Source organism: Balearica regulorum, chromosome 6 (genome assembly GCF_011004875.1).
Source record: "Balearica regulorum gibbericeps isolate bBalReg1 chromosome 6, bBalReg1.pri, whole genome shotgun sequence".
In the NCBI taxonomy this organism is placed as follows: domain Eukaryota; kingdom Metazoa; phylum Chordata; class Aves; order Gruiformes; family Gruidae; genus Balearica; species Balearica regulorum.
The window spans coordinates 5,134,995-5,149,391 of NC_046189.1; the positions used below are offsets into that span (position 1 = coordinate 5,134,995).

The following is a 14,397-nucleotide window of genomic DNA, read 5'->3' on the forward strand; positions in this document are numbered from 1 at the left end:
GGTTTGGCTTGATGTGAGAGGGCATGGGGGCAGCCAGGAGGTGTATGAACAAACGCAGCAGCCTTGCAGATGAGGGCTGTGCAGAGGATGCAGATGAACCTGGTGTTGGGGCATCACGGCAGGAGGAAAGAGGATAAGGGAGAAGGTCAGATAAGGAAGGAGAGGGATTGCTATGAAAAACCTTGAGGGCAAGGACCAGGCGATTTGCTCTGGTGAATAACCCTCTCCCTGGAGTGCTGTGTTCAGTATTACCATGTAGCAACAGCGTGAACCCTGGGCACCATGTGAATATATAACCAGGTAATCCAGGCCCATCGGTGGAAATTATCTGCTGAGCTGACAATAAAAACAACTTTGCAAGGTCTTTAGATCTTCTGTGAATAATTCCACTTTTCTTTTCCCATCTCTTTTGGTGGTGTTCTCCACGAGGCGGTACGGTAGGCACAACAACAGAAAGGAAAGCAAAAAGGCAGGGCAATCCTTGAGGGTGTGCAGGCAACCCTGACGCTTTAACCAAGCAAAAGTAATCTTTCTTTAAGAGAAAGATTTGATTTAGTCAATGATATTGGATTGGAATTTGTTGATATCTAATATCCCGCATGCTGGGAATAGCTAGTGAAGGAGTTGCAGCCCCAGCCTTTTTTTCCAAATATGATTTTGGGGGTGGTTCTGGGGCTCAAGTACATTTCCACAAGGAGAAAAGCGGCGAGATGAGAAAGAATTTGATCAGTGTTCTTAAAATCTATGAGGCCGGTTTTTTTGATCAAGTTAGTGCCTTACAGTTAATGGCAGAAGAAAATCGCAGATCTGCTGTGAGTCATGAAGATCTTTCCCGTGGAAAAGTCCACGTTTGTAGTCAGGCAGGCTCGGTGGTGGCAGAGCGCTGTTTGTCAGAAGCAAGTTTCATGGACAGGAGGAGAATAAGGATGGTTCAGTGGCCATGACACATGTATAGGAGTCTGGCAACTCTGACTTTTAGTCTTTGATTTCTTTGCTGCATATTCCTGGTACAATCAAAATTGAAATGTGTAAGTGGTATTGTAAATTGGAGATGCAGTTAGTAGTTTTGCAGTTTTGATAACAAAAGGCAGGTGCCAAAGGAAATGAGTTGCAAACTGTACAGCCCTCCGTCTTTTACAGCCATGCTTCATGTTACCTTTTCTGAAAGTATTTCATGATTTGCCTGACTGGTGGCCCAGAATTAGAAAAAGATATAGGAGGAGCAAGGGATGTAATTGGAAGAAGACTAGGAAAGGGAGGAGCTGCCCAAGTGGGATTCCAGATTGCATAAACTCTGTTTACCCTGATGCATTCAGCTTTTGCTACAGGGCTCTGTGTGTGACTGAAGTATGTGAAAATCCATGTGTTGACAACACCACAGAAGGGGGAAGAGGTTTCAGAAAGATGCATCAATCTGACAGCAGGGGGGTATGCCCTGACATCCCAGGTGGGCAGCATTGTTGGTAAACAGGATGCAGAGAAGATAAAAAGGAAAAGTAATTTTGGCACCGTCATTTCCACTTCTCCCATTACAAAAAAATCGTGAACGAGATCTGCTTTGAAATAAAAAGCAAGCAGCTGTATAACATTACTACAAAGTACCCAAAGGGAAGGATCATGAGAGAATCAAACTGCCACGGAGAAAAGCAGTTATTGCTGTGGAAAAATAATCTTGGTGCTTTTCCTACTCAAATACAGGTATGTAGAGGAACATCACAGAATGGCAATGAGGTGATACTTGTCATTTGTGTGACAGAGACAAATTAAAATCCAGCCATCTCAGGGTGGGAACGATTTTCGTGAAAATTAATGACTTGATTAGAAGGAGAAATGAAGCTTCTTCAAGGGGACATGCAAATAAAGGAGGAATCACTAAAACTGTCACCTGATGTAAAGCGAACATTACACAAGGAAAGATCGGTGGGATATTGTACAAAGACAAATTTGATGTGATATTAATCATATAGTGCCAGCATGAGCAAAGGAGAGAGGAAGGATTCAGCGCAGTACATGTCTGACTTATCCCCTGCTTCAGCAGCAAACACCTATGCTGTTCCCAGGCAAGCGAGGTGCGCCCTCTGCATCCCCGGGCTGGGGTGCCGCTCTCAGGTGGGTTTGCCAGGCCCTGTATTTTTGCTTCCCATTATCTCCAAGCCCAGTGGAAAGAGATTTGCCTCCCTTCAAGGGTAAGAGAGAACCATTAATTTCAGCAAGTGCCTGTAGAATCCCCAGTGGCAAATTTGCAGAGCGTGGTGGGGTCTGTGTTGGGTGATTTATGCAACCTTTCAGGAGGAGTAGGGCCACTGTATTTTAAATGACGAACAGTTGTAATCTCTGGGAAGGAGCACATCAGGCTAAAACTGAGGGAGTATTAAACCTGATTTTGATCTTGGATTTGTTGCATTAACAACCAAATCTACAGGGGCAATTAGTTTCAGGTCTAAGCCCAATCTTACCTTCCTGGAGAAGGACTATAATTGAGGACAGGCAAGGCAGCTAAACTAAAAGCGATGCTTTTCTTAAGCAGGAATATTACCTGCATTAGTGACTACAGACATGCAAGTAGTATGGTCGCAGAAGGCCCTGGTTTGAGTTTGAGGGGTGGCTGAGAGCTTTTTGTAAGTTTTCTCTAAGTCCAAATGATCTGTAAGATATATTTTTCTTCTACTGTCTCCTTCTTTTGGGTGTGGAGAGGCACAGACCTTTCACACTGATGTGGATAACACAATAGGATCCAAAGCTATTTATCAAATGCTGGTGGTTGTTGTTTGGTTTTTTTTTTTCCATCCAGCATTACCAATGAGAGAGAGACTGATGCCCAACCAGTTCTTTTGATGATGTATTTTGTCAAACTTAAGTCTGATGGGAATTTTTCATGGCAAAATGAGGGATCTTGCAGAGACTTAACAGAAAATAAAAATCTAGTGCCATGCTCTAGCTGCATATGTCAAAAGGAGGTGTGGAGATAAGCTGGTAAGTTCATGACATGGTGATTTCTATTTCCTTGGCTGCTGAGCATTAGGTAGCACCGGTGACGTCGAGCCAGCTGTGTGCTCTTGGGATGGTGATGCTGGGGACAAGTAGGATGGATTCCTGCTGCTGGGAGGCATATTTTTGGCCCATCTATCTGCAGGCTCTGGCAGAAGCCCTGGAGCAGTTTTCATACACTGAGATGAGATACAATTTAAAAAATATAAGCCATGTTGTTACAAAAATGTAAGGAAAGTATGTGTTACTGAGCACATGATAGCTTTTGCCTGGGAAGTAGTGCTCCACTCAGGTAGGATTTGTTGCAGGGGCCACCCTCCTTCATTTCCAGTTTTAGCCCACACGTTCTTGGTCTACCTACTTTAGAAAATGTCATTTTTACTGTTGGTAAGGATCCTGAAACACTGGATTTTCTAGCTGCATCTCACCTGTATCATAAGAACCATCATACATATTCCCTCTTGGCCAGGCATTGCCACCTGGAATTCCCTCTGCCCACAAGGTGGCTACAGTATGTTCTCTTTTGCCAGAAAATACATGTACTTTTACTGGTCCTTACAAGATATTTATTTCCCTGGATCAGGGCGATGGCTCCACGCAAAACTACAAGAAGCCTCGTGAAACCAATCTAAGCACGTGCGTGCAGTTTTCACGCTAAGTTTCAGAAGCGTACCTGGATCTGCCTAGCCTGTCTTGCACAAATACGCTTTGTGTGCTCGCATTTAGCATGCAAACTGAATGCATGTTTCTATGCTTTTTCATGCTTTCAGAACTTGATCCTGTAGGGTCACTTTATCCTTTTTCTGTTGTTTGTTTGTTTATTTTTAATAAGATGAAGCCAGCCATTGCTGTCCCTTCAGGACCCAGGAAATACTTTCTGTTAATAACAGGGTCCGCTCATTCTTCAGCTAAGAATTTCCCTTGTTCTCCACCAAAAAGCTTTGAAGCCTCCCACCTTTTTCCTCTTGTTTGAAAGTAGTCGCTGGGACTGTCTTCATATTCCCCATGTATATTTAAACATAAATTGCATCTGACTGCGGTGACGCTAATTAAGGCGGAGGCACTCAGATGCAGCCCCCCTTGCGGGGAGCGTGGCCAATAAACCCGCCGTGACTGGCAGGTGTTTTGACCACTTCAGACAACTGCAATTTCATAAAGTGTCCTTCCCCTTCTCCTCGACGAGGAGGGGACTGCCATGTCCCCTTTGGGGTACCCACTGCCTGGCAGGGACCGGGTGGCTTCAGGGATCACAGGATTGGTACCCCACATGCCCCCCAATGTGCTGGCACCTCACCCCAGCGGTCTTTTCAAGGCTGTCACCTCCCCGTTGCTGTAAACAGGGATTATTCCCTCCCTCCAAAATACAAAACTATATTATCCCAGTGATTTTATAATATCCCAGGGATGTGCTTCTGAGGCGTTTGACCAAATATTATTAAAACTCTGCAAGGGCTAATAATCATCCTGGAAGTAGTGCGACGCCTTCCTGTGACATTGAAATAATTTAGTAATTTTACAGTACATTTGAATTTTGGCATTGCTCAGCTGCTCAGTTTCCATTAACTTTGCCTGGAATTTCTTATGTCCGTGCACACAAGCAAAAGAGTCAAGTTTCTCCTTCATGCTCCAACATGCCACCTGAATCACAATTGTGCTGTGGCTAATTGTTATTAATTAAGCTGTTCCTAGCAGTCCTAGTTGTGTTGTGGGTTGGTTTTGGTTTTTTTTGGTCGTAATAAAAAGTGAATGCATTTTGTAAGCACAGTATTAAGAAGGGAAAACAAGGGAGCCCAGCTCCTGGGAACTAATTTGTGCCCTGCGAGATCTGTTTGGGGTAGGAGTGGATGTTTTAAAGGACGGGGCCACCGTATCGGTGAGCGGTGCAGAGCCAGGCTCGTTACTGTCAAATTAGCTTCACTGACCTTCGCTGCCATTTACCCGTCACAGGCAGGCAGCTTCAAGGACGTTTTGCAATGGGTAAATTTGCACTGAGCCGCTCCGGCCGCACGTGCTCTTGCATCACTTAAGCACGCGGCCGTGGCCAAAGCCCCCGGCACAAGGTTTCGCCGGGATCACATGCCGGGTGCCCCGTGCCCCCCGCCGGGGCTCCCCCCTCCTGCCTCTCTCCTGTTTCCCAGGTTCAACTGAACCGGATCATCGAGTGGAGCAAGCAACTGGAAGGTGTTAATCAAACGGGGACCCCGGGAGCGGCCTCCTCAGAGAGGGCTTGCGTTGGGAAAATTGCTTCTTGGCCTTTTCTTTTTAATGAGGCTGCTAATAATGTGCCTGTTGCTTTCTGCGCAGTGATGAGGAGCGAGGCGCCTGTCATTCATCCACCTTTGTTGGTATTTGTTTATGAAAATAAAATCAGGTGGGGAGGTCTTTGGGCAGAAACGCTGTCATCTTCTTGTGAGAGGGAGGCATATGAAGCTGCTTTTGGTCTGTGGGAATATGTCATCCACGTCTTCGAAAAAAGCAGCCAGCCATCTGCTGTGTCTTTTCCTTTTTTTCCCCCTTGCCTTGGATTAAGAACCAGAAAACAGATTATTTTGGCATATCACTGGGACATGTTATTTTAACAGTGAGCTAATGGTTACCATTTGCAGGATAAAGGTGTGCATAATTTTCTTCTTAAGAGGTCAGGAATAGTCTTGGGAATTTTCCAAGTTTAAAAGGATCAGGGAATGGCTCATGCACAGACATAAGAAATAAGCCCAAGGGCACAGGCTGGTGGTTGCTCAGGATTGCTCCCGTGTAGCCTTGCTGGAGCAAGCAGCATGGAAAGGGAATCTCTTGGAGAAGCATCACAGGTGGCTGAGGTGGGAGTCTGCTGCGCCACGCTTAGTTTCAAAGCGATTTTTTCCTGCCATCCTCTCTGTATGCTACTGGCTGTAGTTTTAATCTGTCCACAGATCCTCCCGGTGCTGCAACTGCCATTTTCGGGACAGCTCTAGTGTTGTACAAGGCATTGCCTTTCCTTCATCCCAACAAATTCCTTGGCATTTTGCTGTTAGCTGTCCCTTCTTCTGCTGGTAGCATTGGCAGAAAAATGGCCATATATCAGATAGCAGCCTGAGCTGGGGCCTGGGGAGTTGGTGAAAGGTGTTATGGCCATTTGCCAGCTTAAACCTCTCACCCTGCTCTTCCAGAGTCTCTTGTGACTCCCTCCCAGGACTGCCATATTCACCATAGCCTCCTTGATCCCCACGGGAGGCCTGGCCAGTGGATTTGGGAAGTTTGTTCCCCAGGCAAGGTTTGTGCCTGTTCTGTATTGCTGTCTTTCTACTAAAGCAGCTTGCTTTGCAATGTCTGCAGAGGAGACCTGGCTGGCCACCCTGGGGTGGGCATCTCTTGTTTTGCAAGTAAAACAAGAATCAGCCCTCCACCCTTTCTGTATTTCAATGAAAAAGGGCCAAGAAAATAGCCACCCAGGCTCCAAAAAGATCAACTATATTTTTTTATATATATGTGTATATATGTAAGAATAACTGCGTGTGATGTACTCCTGTGATCCATGTAGAGTTAGCAGCAGGGGAAAACACGTGGGATCGCAGTGTTACTTCTCACCGTATTGTGTGATGGTGCAAGCGTAGCCGTGCATTGGCTGTCTCTGCTTCCTCCTGCCTTCCTCGATTCCCCGCCAAGGGTTTGCAGTTTTACCTGAATCTGCAGTTATGAAGGGAGGCAAGCTCCGGTACTGATTACTCCAGTGATAAACCAGTCCTGCTGTTGCTGAGTGGAGGATTCAAAACTAATGGTGCTTCTGCTCCTGGGATTTACCATTTGGAAGATACTTTATTGCTGTCTTGTGACATTTCCCTGCACTTTTATGCTCATTTATATAACTGTTTTCTTTGATTTATGGCAGGTTTTCTTCATGTATAACAGTGTCATAAATTGTGCAGCCCTACTTTCAATGGTTATGAATTTGAGATATTCAGTAAACTGTGGGATGGGGGGGAAAGGGCGGAAGCCTTTTGAAGAGGCTTTTGATCACAACCTCAGACAAAATAACCTGTTCTCTTAGTACAAATCCAAAGCAAGAATTGAAATAAGTAGGCATAGTCTATTTGTTGACTAGTCAGCAGGCTGTAGGAGTTTAAGTACAAAATAGAAGTTATTTAAGTATGATAAAAGGATGCATGAGGCCAAACCCACACAGAAGTGACATTTGTGTGGTGGTCCCTGGGAGCTCTGTTACTTGAGGTCTGCAGAGGTTTTCAGAGGAGCAGCAAATTAATGTTCTTCCTTTCATAAACCTTTTTCTTTCTCTTCTCTTTCTCTTCATAAACCTGCTTTTTCACATGTTGTTATTTTTTTTTTAAGACCCTCAAACAAGCTTAGATTTCCAAGGAGCGTTCAGCAGCCATCAGATATCCAAAGCCTATCAAAGCCACTGGTCAGGCCAGTGAAATAAAGATCTTGAGTTTTGATTTTGTTGGCATCTTGCTTTGTAGAGGAAGAGAAACAGCTCATTTAAAAATTGCTTTCTGAGTTCAGCTGTCAGAGAAGCTTTCTGTTGACCTTTACAAATTGATACCGTCACAATCAATGGACAGAAGTTTAAGGGCAGTCTCTAGGGTGGGGGGGCAGGAATAAACGCAAACATTTATAAAATATATATGGAGTGCATTTTAAAAAGCCTAACAGAAAGAATAGACAGTATTTAACAGGGAGCGTATTTGAGCAAACTGATCTATAAAGAATTCATAATGCACAATTCTGACAAGTATGGTTACTTTGAACTTACCTTTTGGGATGATTTCTGAAAGTCCACGAAACAAAAAATAACAAATAAATATGCCTTAGGTTAGTCCAGTGCAGCAATGGGTTGGGCAAGGAAAACAATTAGAGATTTTGAAGTCCCTTTGCCAGATTTGACTGCAGGGGAAGTGCATTTCAGGAGCAATTTCACAGCAACTTTTACTCCCCCCATGCCCCCTTGCAGCCTTGGAAACGGAAACCATTTAGAAAGGTTCAGTAGGAATTGCTTGAAGAGGTGCAAGTCAGTTTGTAATTTCAGCTACTGGCTCCCTCATTTTTAAAGAATCAATGAGACAAACCAAAGCAGTTCATCAAAAATAGACAAGCAGTCCTCGCCTCCCAGGTAAAATAGGTAGAAGCTTCAGCACCGCAGACGTTTGCCCTGAATATACTGCTCGTGTACAATTGGGTTATCAGCTCAAATACAAGTCCTTCATCTGTCCCCTTAGTGCAGATTTAATAGCAGCCTGTGCCAACAGTCTCCGTGAGGTTAAAAAGTAGTCCCTTTGCTTTCTTAACAGCAGGAAAAACATCTCTACCATCTGGTAGAGGTATGGTGACACATGGAAGAATTCATTGGGTGCTTAGCCTGTGTGATGGATAGGCTCATTTTAGTTAGTTTTTAAATTTTTATTATTTTTAATTTAGATTGTTTCAAAACGTGCAGGTTTGAGAAGGTGGGAGTTTGGTGTTCCCATGCGCCTCCAACCCCTGAGTGTGCCTGGTGGCAATGCTGTATGTGCTCAGCAACCTGTATGATGCTGTTTGCATGAAACATGCGTGAACTACAACATATGAAGGATCTGTCTATGGCAGGTGATACCAGCTTAAGATTAGGCTTTATGTTCTTATATATAGCATATAGAAGTGAAAAGATTCTTGTACAGACTTTAGTTATTGAAAGTTTGTTTTTCCTCCCTATAAACTGATATCTGAAAGCACTTGGTTTGATAACGTATGGGTTTTATTACTTAGTTTAGCCAAAGGCAATTAGGAAAATACAACCATCGGTTTAAGGAAGGCTTGTGTAAGAAAGTACTTCAGATTAATTCTTTGACTCGATGGTCTTAGTGTATGTGACCTCCACAGACCCCAGGACGTGGTGGTCCCTGTTCCCAGGTCCAGCGTATTTTGGCTCCAAAGCACAGCACCCACCCCATGGGCCCGGCCAGCCTCAGCGCAGCCCCTGCCTCTCCCTGCAACTGCCACACCGTTCCCCTCATCTGCAGTACTTCCAAGTTTAAATAATTACCATTTCAGCTGTCTTACACGAGCTGAATTCTCCTGTCTGCTTGACAAGGTTATCGTGTTGCTTGAGAGCCTGTTATTTTCATCAATGAAAAATAAACTGCATGCAGTTTCAACTTAATAGACCTATGCATATTGGCTAAAATAGGGTAGTTTCTTTAATCACGTTCTCCTGCATTGCACAGTCACCTTGAAGCAGTTGGGCAAAGGAGCTCCGGTTTGCCCTTGCGTGGTTGATGGGACGCCTAAGCCTCGGCATGGCCATCTCAGGTGCTTTCCATGAGATGTTGGCTTGCTTTATTTCACAAATATTTTTGCCAGGGACTTTTTGTTTAAGCTCCTCTGCAGTTTCATCTTGTAGGGTTGCTAGAATTTGGGGAGGCTGTTCTCTCCGAAGCAGTCTGTTTCTTTGTGTTTAAATGTCATAGTTATTTTAATCGTTTTATTAGGTGGTATTTGGGTTATGTGATAATTACTAATGCAATGCAAGAAAAATTTCTGTGGGAGATCTTGGGGAAATACCTCAGGGGTTTTTTATGTCACAAGTAGCTTGTGCTTACCCTGTAACAACGTGGCAGTTGCTGTGTGCTTTACTGGTGACTAATTACCCACAGTTACATTAGCAGATATAAAAGCACTTGTCCCACCTACCCTGTCTGAGCTGTATCTTTTACATAAATGGGGCTTAAATAGTAGCAAGTAGGATCTGAGGGCTTGTGTGCATTTTGCTGAGTATGTTTTAAATATTGGACAGGCAGCGAGGACTGCAATCCCGTTCCCATCGCAGCGGCTGCCAATGCTCCCGCTGGATTTCTCGGGCTGAGAATCAGGCAGGAGCTGAATGAATGTGCTCCCTTGTGCACGCACCAACTTGGTGTGTTTGTACAATGTTAATTAAAATGCATTTAAGTTGAGTGAATGCTTGTGGTAGTCGGGGCCCTCTGGGGAAGGAAAAAAAAAGAAAGAAGGGCAGGCAGGCGAAGGCCCCCGGCTGTCGCGGAGCCGCATGAGTCCTGGTGGAGCAGCAGGAGCTGCTGAGGAAGGTGGTCGCTGCCGCAGCATCGCAGCAATGCTCTGTGCAAGCTGAGCGCCCCCAGGAGAGCACTGCAGGGGGAAGGATCCCTTCGTGTCCCCAGCAAAGCAAACTGGTTTGTGGGCTGGGAAGTGATTTCAGGCCAACCTCACAGCAGATGTTATCGGCATCCCTCGCTAAATTGATTTGTGTTGAAGGCACGGGCACAAACCCCAGTCCAAGTGCCTGGGCCCCCCTACTCCCACCCATCCATGTGTTCACCTGGTGCCTGTGGTTTGTGCTCCATCATCTTTCCCCCCACTGGCATTGAAAAAGCAACCCAAATCCCTCTCACTGCTGAATCCTGTAGACATTTCCACCACAGTTCCCTGGTGGGGAGCCAGGATACACCGTGATGCAGCGATGGGGGGAAGCACGTTGGATGAACCAAGGGGAACTTGGAAAAGGTGAGAGTTGGAAAGCAAGGAAGCAATATTTGCAAACTCTTAGTCCTTCAGCTTGGCACATCGTTCTGCGTTTAGCTGCCCAAGAACACATGGTCTTGTATTACTCGTGATCATTTATCTGCAGAGTTACTAATCTTAAAAGGCATTGGTGATGGTCTTGTGCTTTGGTACTGTAGGGAAGTATTTTGGTTCTTGGCATTAAGAGTTAGATTCACAAGCTTAATTTTGGGCGCTGCGCTGAAGTGGCTGAACTGGAGACTAGCAAAGGAATAGGTGGCCTGTAATGGTCTTCAACAACAGGGAGAGCGATTCCTCCACGTGGTGGTTCAGAACAGCAGCGTTGTTTGTGTGGACTAACTTGCGCTCTGGAGTGGTATTTAATTTCCTCAGGTCAGTTGGAAAAGGGGTGTTGGTGATATTCTTGATCATACTGGGACACCCAGTAAGGAGCCCAAACTGGAAACCTCATAATAGAGAAAGGTCCTGCCAGTGGTTGGAAGTTGGAGGGCAGAGGGGATTGGAGTTGTATTTCAGAGCTATTTTAAAACCTTTCCACTGTCTCAAAATGAGGCCTTACCTGAGCTAAGCTAGGTGCTGGAAGCAGAGACTGCTCAAATCTTTCTTAGATGATGTCTATTAATTGCTTGTTTAGGTTACGTACTTCATTAGGAACTAAATTGTAAATGCTGAAGACATTTCAATGAAGTAGTTTTTTGCATCCTGCATCCAGTAAGAAAATACCACACTGCTCCTAAGCTGCCATGCCATGCAAGGGGCCATAAAAGAAATCTTTAATTTCAAATGCTTTTCTATCAGGACTTGCATGTCTGTAACTTGCTGGTTTGACCACCGGAGCCAGTGAGCACCTCCTTGGAGCTGGCATGATGGGGCTGGCAGTGAGTGGCACGGGGCCACGTGTCACCCCCATGTCACCTCTGTCCCTCGGGTTTCCCGCCAGCTTGGAGGCTTATCTGCTACCTCCTTGTCGGAGCGAGTGCTTCCAGATTCACAGCAAGACCTCAAGGAGAGCCAGATGATAGAGCAGATGGCAGATGACTAATTTGGCAAAGTTAGATGAGTGGAAATTGTTTGCTTTAATTGCTTGTCAAGTCCGGTACCTACATTATAGTTAAGAAGCAACTATTTACCCTCAAAATAGAGTGAAATGAGGAAAGAAAGTATGCACGTGTGTGTATGTGTGTGTCTGTGAAGAGCAGGGAGAAAAAGGGAAGAAATACCCAGGGAAAATAACTTGGTACAAAGCCTTGGGGGGGCGGCGGGGAGAGTAGAGGAAGAACCATTGGCAAAGCTTCTTGTATTAATTTCTGCTTTTTTTAGTGGTAGCTGTGTGATATAAGTCCTGCAGTACGTTTCTTCAATTTTCTCTTTTCCAGTTGCTGTCTCATAATATATATGAGAGGAAACTAAAAGAGAAACAATGCTGGAAATATTGGCGTAACGCAAGCAGATGACAATGGCTTGACGTGGTTGGCACAAGTAATTATCCTTGAAATGCCGCAGTATAAATCTAGTCAATGCTTTGATACCATTCTTTGGTTGGTACGAAGAGGAGCGCTACATCAGTAAAATATGCTGTGTAGCAACCACTAGACAGATTTTGGAGAGCTCGGTGCAAGGAGAGAGTGCCGTCAGCTCAGGAAAGTGTTATCACACATAACTAACCCTTCTCGATGAAGTTACAACTGCTGTCAGTCTTTACGGTGCCTATTTGTCTTCCTGTTCATAAAATTGGGAAAGATCTTCCTTTTGTAGGTAGCATCTGATGAGCCTCTAGTGGAGATGGGGACCACCCTGATAAAACACATTCCTGCAACTTTTCTGGAAGTGCTGGAAAGCTTTTACAATGGCACATGAAACGATATTTGGGGTTTTAGCGAGTGAATTTGAAGGAATTAACGCTGGTGCTACCTTTGCACCGTGCAAGGAGAAGAAAGGCTATGGAAGTGTTTCAGAGTGTCCTTTTAGCATTGCAGGTTAAAGTCTGGAAGAAAATTACCGTTAATTTTTTTACTTGACTTTATTTAGCAGTTGTGGAGAGCTTAACTTAGAAATCAAAATAAATAATAGCACTCCCAGACTTGTGTTTCTGGGTTGTTTGCATGCAGCTATAAGGGATTAAAGCAGTGATGGTGTGGCTCACAGCTGCTGTGGGCCAGCCTATACTGTGTCACCTCATCCCGATGACGCCTTGACAGACTCAACAGCGGCTGGATGACAACACTGAGCTTCTCCTCTCCTGGCCGTGCGGCTGTCCAGGGGTTCATGGCAGTTAGGTTGATTGCATGCAAATGGATTCAAATGGGATGATAATTTTCTAGCGTTGAGCAGACCTCACGGAAGGAAAACACTTGTGCCAGCTGAGCTTTTAATTAGGAGTACAGAGAAAATTATGCTCTCCTTCATTACAGTCTCTCACCTAGGGAAAGCAAGCCTCTAATTTTAAAACACTCTCCAAAACCACTGGGTTTACAGGAAAACGGCTGGTGACCTCAAGGAGTGTTTTGCCTTCTCTCAGGAGACATCTGCAAGACTGTAAGTGCAGGCAGTCCCTCCTTTCATTAGGACGTGCCTAATTGCAAGAAAATTTGGGGGCTTTTGCAGCTCTTTCAAGGAGAACTGTAAAATAATAATGAAAGGATTAAAAATGTGTTTACCCCTTCTTCTGTGTGCCTACATGATTGGGTGCCCGGGCTGTTGCTGACGGCGTGAAGTAAAATGAAATGAATTGGAACTGCTGCGGGCATTGCTGGTAATTACTTGTTCCTTAAGGGGCTTGAGTGTTTCCCCCTGTCTGGGGGCCTTAACAAATTGCCATGAGTGTTTGCGGTTATTAATAAACAGTTACGTTAGCTGCTTTTCAAGAAATCCTGATGATGGTGGTGTCTGTAAAAACACAGCTAATTAAGTAAAAAAAGTGGGAAGTACAGGAAAAGAATGTGTTAGAGGTGCTGACTGTTGTTGGGCTCGTCGTGTCTGGGATGAAGGAACACATGATTCTCTTTCCACAAACGCTCCTGAAGCATAGAATCATTTAGGTTGGAAAAGACCTTTAAGATCATCAAGTCCAACCAGTGAGTGCGAGAGTTTATGCCTCCTCTTGCGTTTTTGGCCAGCTTGACAAACCAATCGACTAAAGGGATGTTGTGCTGCGTTCAGGCAGAGGCTGGTGCAGGGCAACTACACTGCTCTCCCACATCCTCGTCAAAGAGATAATAAACATTTTAGGATTCAAAAGAAAATATCCAGGTGCTTGAGATAAGCCCCGTGGAGTTAGCAACAGGGATGCCTCATCCCTGTTTGTCTTTGGGAGAGGAGCGAGACACTGTATTTCAGGCAGAGGTGACCATGCTGGAGATGATGGGATTCACTCTTCCTGAATACCTCCAAATGTAGGCAGATCTGGAGAGGGGTCGAATAAAAAAGGAAACAAGTTGACCTCCTTCCAAAAGTTAGTTCATCTGTTGAGCTGGGAGGATTATAAAATCCATTAGTATTACAAGAAACAGAACCAGATTGAGTCAAATGTGATTTCTTAATTTAATGTATAGATTTATCATCAACAGAGCAGAGCAAAATAATGGTCTAAAAAGCAGAAGCTAAAGGACATTTTTAAATGCCCCTGCTATTTGCTGCCTTTGAGCGAGCATCTGAATGATTTGGCTTTGTTATGAAAAAAAATGTCAATGGGAAATTAATTTCCAAGTCATGTGCATGAATATTGATGAAAAACGTAAATTCAATTCAATACAGATGATTATTACTCTTGTAATTGGGGCCATTAAGAGCAGAAGCTCTTTTCTGTCACTTTAGGTAGCTGGTAATAAGTAAACAACTGAATGTCAAGTGTGAATGTGTGACTAATGCTTAAAATCCACTTTTGTGATGGCCAAGCAGAGC

General features: G+C 44.5%; 1 protein-coding gene across 7 annotated transcripts in view; it reads left to right on the plus strand.

Annotated features, from left to right (window-relative positions):
- ERBB4 (erb-b2 receptor tyrosine kinase 4) overlaps nucleotides 1–14,397 on the plus strand; it is a 624,902-nt gene that overhangs the window by 221,569 nt on the left and 388,936 nt on the right. The window lies entirely within an intron of this gene.